Source organism: Dipodomys merriami, unplaced genomic scaffold (assembly GCF_024711535.1).
Source record: "Dipodomys merriami isolate MVZ:Mamm:240054 unplaced genomic scaffold, mDipMer1.0.p SCAF_179, whole genome shotgun sequence".
Taxonomy (NCBI): Eukaryota; Metazoa; Chordata; class Mammalia; order Rodentia; family Heteromyidae; genus Dipodomys; species Dipodomys merriami.
This window is the reverse complement of record NW_027203148.1, coordinates 1,122,815-1,130,552: the sequence shown is the minus strand read 5'-3', so window position 1 is coordinate 1,130,552 and position 7,738 is coordinate 1,122,815.

Sequence of the window (7,738 nt, the reverse complement as noted above, 5' to 3'; positions counted from 1 at the left end):
TAGGGTTGGCCTTGCCCATCAGACGTCATGATGAGATGACCCAGAGTCTGACCCATGCCAATAAGGTCCATACTAACAGGGCTCACAGCCTTAATAAGTGCTAACCATGCTCTCTGTCCCCCTGGGGAGCCAACCCGTAAGGGCCCCACCCCCAGGTCCTCCCGTGCTCCCTCTGCCACCAACCAGGCCCAAGAGAGTAGACAGTTCCAGATCACAAAGGTCCCTTGTTTTTATAATTTAAAGGTGCTGAGTCCCCTTCAAACATCTCACCCTTCCAAGCCCCCAGACCTCAGCCACAAAGTCCATGCATCCCCCTAAAGACAGCGGTTAGAAGTTACCAAAGGGTCCAGCACTCCTTGTAACAACCAACTTCTACACACACACACACACACACACACACACACACACACACACACACACACACACACACACACACACACACACAGCCATCATGGGTGGCTCCTGTCTGTCATCCTAGTTATTCAGGAGGCTGAGTTCTGAGGACCACTGTTCAAAGCCAGCCACTCAGGAAAGTTTGTGAAGTTCCTATCTACACTGAACCACCAAATAACCACAAGTGGATCTGTGGCTCAAGTGTCAGAGCTCTAGCTTTGAGCAAGATATCTCAGGGACAGCACCTAAGCCTTGAGTTCAAGGCCCAGTTCTTCTACCTCCAAACACACACAATCACAGACACAGTCAGACAGACAGACAGACACACACACACACACAAACACACACAAGATAGCCCAAGGATTCTACAGTCCCTGAGAACAGTAACATGAACTCCCTCAATTAGGATCAGATCCCACCCACTAGAAGGTGGCAGTACCAACATCAGGCCCACTGTAGACAAAACATTGAGCCGCACATGTATCTGGAATGTCTCATAGACCAGTATGACATTTCCTATCATGCACACTGCTATGTGGAAAACTTAGTCACCTCTTTTTTGTTGTTGGTCAAGGTGTTTGAACTCTGGGCCAAGGTGCTGTCCCTCAGCAATTCAGCTGAAGGTGAGCACTCTCCCACTTGAGCCAAAGCAACACTTCCTGTTCTCTAGTGGTCTAACATCAAGTCTCACAGACTATTCTGCCCAAGCTGACTTGTAACCACGGTCCTCACATCTCAGCCTTCTGAGTAGCTAGGATGGGAGTTGTGAGCCATGGGTGGCTTCTGGTTTCAGCCACCTTCATATACACAGAGGAAACCCATCTCGTCAGTCCACAAACTTTTTGCAACCCTTCACTTCAGATTTTGATACCCAGCATCCAAATCTATCCTTCAATGGAGAAAATAAAGACAAAACAATCACATCTGCACCCCTTCGCCCACTCCCTGCCTGCCACAGGACACGTCCTCTTGAAGCTGTGGCTTCAAACTGGGGCAAACTTGGGGAGTTCTTACAAATATCTTTACAGTGAGTCCAGCACCTGGTCTCCCAAACACAGCACCCTCCCCACACCCCCACACTTCCACCATCATTTGCAGGCAAAGATGTCTTACTTTCTTTCTTTTTTATATTGTGGGGCTTGAACTCTGGGCCTGGTTGCTGTCCCTGAGCATTTCAGCTTAAGGCAAGCGCAAGCACTCAATTGCTTGAGCCACAGCACAACTTCTGGTTTTCTGCCAATTCCTTTTAGATAAGAGTCTCAGGGTCTTTCCTGATCTGGCTAGCTTTGACCCGTGATCCTCAGATCTCACTTCCTGAGTACCTAGGATAACAGCCATGAGCTACTGGCACCCAGCCAAACAAACTTCCATTCCTGTCATCCTCTTCCCCCAGGAGAATGAAATCTGAGGACTGCAGTTGGATGCCACTTAGCAGCAAGGCCCGTGAGAACTCTTTATCTCCAATTAAACACCCAAAAAAGCTGGAAGTGGAGCTATGATTCAAATGGTAGAGTGCTATCTTGGAGCCAAGAAGATAAGATCCATGCCTTAGTTTCAAGCTTTTTCTAGCATAGACCCACCCAAGAAAGGGAAGCAAGTGGGCACATGGGAGCTCAAAGCTAACACATAATACTCAGGACTCGCAGAACAGACCCCATCCAGCTCTGATTCTCTAGATTCTATGTCCTACACCATGGCAGTCTTAGATGGGACTGACCATGAAACAAGTTGGGACATTCAAGTACAACCTCATACTGAAGATCCCCTGACCTTATCACTCAGGATCTCTCGCTGTCCTGCCTGAAAACTAGGCAGTGAGGTAAGATCTAGTTATCCACCACATGATATGGGAACCAAAGGGATTCCTGGTCAAGGGACGGAGACTGGGGGGATCTAGTTCCCTCTTTGGGAGGTGAAAAGGGCTGCTCTATCCCAGAAATTTTCCTATGTTGTATTATCAAAGAAACAACCCTGCTCAGACCACAGTGCCTCTGATTTTTCCACCAGCCTCTACCCAGCTCTGCCCCAACTTCAGCCTGCCCTCTCTGAATCCTAGATCTGCCATCTATACTAAAGAGTGAGCCAGCTAAGAGACACACTTCCTGCCCTCATTCCCAGGCTGTCCTGTGTCAGTGGCATGCTTACCTCAGTCTTTGGTGAAGGAATGAACACCGGGAGTGGTATCGTCAGATTGAGCCCTGGAAAGTCCTAGTCCCTAAGGGTGTACTGCACAGGCATCCTGCAGTGAAAGGCAGTCAGGTTGTCAATGATGAACCCAAGGTGCCAGGACTTTTAATAGCAGTGTGGCTGGATCAAAGGCTGGTAGTCTATGTTGTCAGGCGAGGTCATGGCTCCAAAGGCATGACACATGTGACCCAGGATCATTCTCCCTCTTCAAATTCCTACTTATACTTTGATCCCCCCCCCTTGAAACTCTCTCACTCCAATACCTCCCTAGCCCTTGAAAACTTTCTTTTTATCTGACCAGAAAATAAACTCAATGAGGCTGGGCATAATTGAAACCTGGTGACCCACTCTGAGCCCTAGGTTCTACCTGAGGCTGGTTCCCTATATTGTCAGTGACCACACAGCTCCTGGATGGCATGAAGTTTCTGAGGGGTCAGTGGCTTGGTCCTCCATACTGGCTTTAGGCTCTGAAACTGTCCCCACATAGATTGTGAATAATTGGCTCCCTTGATCCAGAGACTCCAAACCATGGCTTGCATGTTCTCCCTTCTTCCTTCCTTTCCTTTTTTCTCCCTCTGTCCTTCCCTCCTTTCTCTCTTTACTTTCTTTGTGTCAGTTCTGGGCCTTGTACTCGGAGCCTAGGTGCTTTCCATAAGCCTTTTTACTCAAGGCTAGCAGTCTATGGCTTGAGCCACACATCCATTTCTGGTGTTTTATTTTTGGTAGTTAATTGAAGACAAGAGTCTTACAGGCTTTCCTGCCCTGGCCAAAAGCCTCAATCCTCTGATCTCAGCCTCCTAAGTAACTAGGATGACAGGCTTGAAGCACTGGCATCCAGATCAATCCAAGGTTTCTTCATGGGCTGTGGAACCAGGCCTGGAACTTTTCATTGTCTATGACCCCCCAGAGCCTCGTGCACACTGTAATTGTTTGTTGGTTAAATGAATGAGCATCTGTCTATGACAATACTACAGAAAATCCCATCTGATTCAGGTAAGAATCCTCTGTGGGGGAGTGGGGAGAAAGCCTGATGTAGCTCTCCCACAGTTCTCCCTCCTCCCTCTTACCCACTCCTGGTGCCACAACACTTAACTGTTTTGGCTCTGAGGGTGGGAGCCACTATGTACTCGCTACATTCCAGGGCCTCTGGGATGCCTGTCTTCTTAACGATCTCTGTCCAGCAGCTGACCAGCTCTGTGGCACTCAATTCACCATAGAGGTGTGAATGAGTTTGCTGTGAGCTGAATGGCTGGCTCAAGGGGACTCCTGTCCTCCCCCTGGGGCCGGCCAGGATTGTCCACCACATGTGGCCCTTAAATTTCATGTTGCAGATGAAGGATGCTTGAGGTAGCCTGGGTTCTCTGAATCTCCCAGAGTCCAGTACAGATGCTGGGAATCATCTCTGCTCATTGTTGGCAGGCTGGGGATGGTGAGGTCACAATGTCTGCTCCCCACAATGTCCTCAATTGGGGTCATCACCCTGGTGAGATGCAACAGCTGCCAGAGAAAGGCAGTCAAGGCACAATGTTCAAAGCAGGAGACAATCTGGCTTGGGAACTCTGCCTGTGCTGCTTTGAACATCATTGTTTGTTGGCTGAAATCATCCATCTAATTTGATCCATAATCCCAGGTATTAGTGGAAATTGCCAGCTTAAAAAAAAAAACCCTGGAGAATGTGGTATTTAATTTGTCCCAATCAAACTTAAAGGGTTCCAAAATCAGTGGTCCCCTTTTCCTTCCAGACTGCCTATAACAGGTTACAGAAACTGGCATTCAGCCAGCCCTAACTAACTGCTACCTCCTGATACCGAGCGGGCTCCAGCAGGGTAAATGGACTTGCCTACCACTGCCCAGCTGGAAACAGCCCAGGTGGGACACAGACTGGATTCTGCAGGACTCCAGGGAGGATTGACACTGATCACTGCCCCAGGAGGGTATCCTCACCAACAGTGGGGGCCCACAACCCTGTGCCAGAAATGCCCACAGAGACCGTTAATGCCCTAGATATGGTTCCCCTCTCATCCATTGTCATGGTGAACCATCTGCCATGTCACACCATACCCCAGTCCCCAAAACCTCATAGCTTCACACCCCCTGCCTTATCATTTCCCTCATCTCGTTCCCTAATTATGTTGGGCAAACACATTCCATACCCTTGAATTACCTCCAACTAAACACACAAGAGCAGAGTGTCTGGCTTGAAGAATGTGGCTGTGATCTCATTCGCCTCATGAAACTTCCGGCTGGGGATAGAAGGACAGGCGACCACTCCAGTCCAGGGTTCACACAGTTCTTCTAGAGGAGGCCCACTCTGGCCCAGCAGCTACTGTGGGCTACAGGAAAGGGGGAAGAGAGAGGTGGAAAGGGGAGGAAAGTAATGCCTACTGAAATCTTCCATAAAGGAGCCATGAAACTGTGAAGGAGAAAACAAAAAGTGTGGCTGGGCTTGTACTTGGTATTGATGAAGAACAACAACAACAAATACACACACACACAGAGAAATAAAATGTTTTTGCTGTTTTTAGACATGGTGACTTAAATATATTTTCATTGTTCTCATCTCCCTGCTCTCCCAACACACACACACACACACACACACACACACACACACACACACACACACACACACACACACACACACACACCTCCAGAATGGTGACATATGACACTTCCATGCAGCACCTGCAATTTGCCAACTGATCACTCACCTGAGGACAGTCAGGCTGTACAAGGAGAAAGATTCTCTCTCTCTCTCTCTCTCACACACACACACACAGACTCAGAGTAGTACTTCTCCTAAGTTTGTTGATTACTCATCGGAGCACGTGGGTTCCCATTCTCCGTTCCCTTGTCAGAACCAAGAGCTCCCATACAAGGGGAGCACCACTCTAATGACACAGCACGACCCCACCTCTCCCCTTCTCCAGGGCCAGACCCTTCTCCTTGGGAACAACCAGCCTTAACTCCCCATTCACCAAAACCCTACACCAGGATGCTGGGTAAAGGAATCCCCAGACAGGTGGGTCCTCAGAGCAGGGCTGTGAAACAAGCAGTGGGTCATGGGGTCCCAAGGGGGGTGTCTGACCCAGGGTGGGGGCGGTGTTGAGGAAATGGATGGGGTCCTAAAGGCTACATACATGTACAGACTCCTACTTCCAGCCTAGATACTTCTGGGCAACTGGGCAGATTCTTGGGGAGGACAAGGAGACCAGATGGACAGGGAACACCAGCAGACTCTGGCAGAGCTGGGAAATGTGATCACCCTGTGAGTACTGTTGACAGCTGGGGTGGGGGGATAGGCCGGTTATATGTATCTGAGGGTGTGTGTTCCTCCCATATATTCACCTAGTATCTGACCCCCGTGCCCTCAACTCCCTAGTGGGCTTTTCTGGGACCCTCCTCAGATGAAAGGGTGACTGAGCACAGAGGACAAGGGCTCACATAGCAAGGGAGGCCTATCTTCTGCATCCAACATCCCCCACTCCCAGCAAAAAAGGAAAAGACCCAATAAGGCAGGTGCAGAGGTGATGTTCCTCACCTCTGACTAAAGCCACCAGGTTCCCACCAGGGAGAGGAAGGGTGCAGATGTGGGACTGTGTGGCTCCCACTGCTCCAGCCAGGGGCTCAGTGGTGACCCCTTCTCACCCATTCCTGCATCTCCCCATTTCCAGGGATACTGGCCACTAGGGATGGGGGTGAGTTCCCAGAGTCAACACCCACTCCCCAACCCCCAACTCCTGGGGCGCATTTGTGGCAGAGTCAGGGCTGGCCTGCCTGGTGCTGGGGAGGCATGGTTGGGACACAAGAGGAAGGCGGGATTTGCGGGGGGGGGAGTGGGAGTGGTAGGGGGAGGTCGCAAGGTGCTGACCTGTGATCGGCCACTCACTTGTGCTGCTGGGAGAATCTGTAGGCTGTGGTTCTGTGTGCAGCGTGCAGCAATGGTGTGAGGGATGTGCCTGATGTGCTGGCTTTCTGTGCTTTGTATTCCTGGCCCAGCCCAATTCTCCCACAGCATCAGGTTTTGAGGCCGCCACCCCTGGTGCATGTGCCTGCTCTTCTCTCTGCTCTCTCTCTGCCCCCACTTCTCTCCAGGGCTGACCTGCCCCTGTTGCACAAGTGCTGCAGTCCATGTGTGCCCCTGGCTGCAGCAGATATGTGTCCCCTCAGCCACGCCCTGTCCTCCCCTGGGTCACGCCTCCTCCCTCCCTCAGCCATGCCTCCATCCCTGGCTTTGTGCTGTCCTGAATCTGCCCTAAGTCTACCAGGCCATGGCAGAAGCAGCCTCACCTCAGGTCAGGGCTTCCCCCCAACCTCAGCAGCTGCCAGGGGGGAGGGATCGAATCTCCACTCAGCCCAACAGAGGACTCTTCTCCATCCACCCCACACACCAAGCTGGTGCACGGTGTCTCTTTATGTTTGTTTGTGTGTGTGTGTGTGTGTGTGTGTGTGTGTGTGTGTGTGTGTGTGTGTGTGTGTGTGTGTGTGATTTTTGGGGATATCAACCTTGCAAGGACTCAGAACGATTTTAAAAAATAGCAAAAAGAATCCTGTGTAATGGACTCAGCACAATAGCAACCTTTGGGATCCTCATGGTAATCTAATGACTAGTAAGATAAGACATGCCATTTTAACATCACTAAACTTACATATCATAGTATTATGACATCATATGTCATAGTGACATTATAGACATATTGTGAATGCCTATTCTGTGATTTCATTCTATTTCAAGTGAGCAATATTGGTGGATTTCAGAAATCCATTGTGACCTCAAAGCCATTGTGCTGTGAAAATCGCTTTGTGACATCACAGTGCCATTGAGATAGTAACCTGTTGTGACATCACAAACTGGTCCTGTCCATTGTGACCTCATCACCAAGGTGACATCACAAAGCCATTATGATATCACATTGCTGTTGTGACAGTACAATCACCTTGAGACCTCCCAAACCCATTATGACGTCTTTAGCACCTTTAAAAAAACACATGGCCTTTGTGACATGACAGTCCCTTTGTGTACCCATATCCTCATTGTGAAATTTCAATTGAGATCAGATATGCCAAAGAAATATCACAAAGTATTTACAATATAATCATAGGTGTGACATCACATTGTCATTGTGACGAAATCAGCTCATTGTGACATCACAAATCTGTA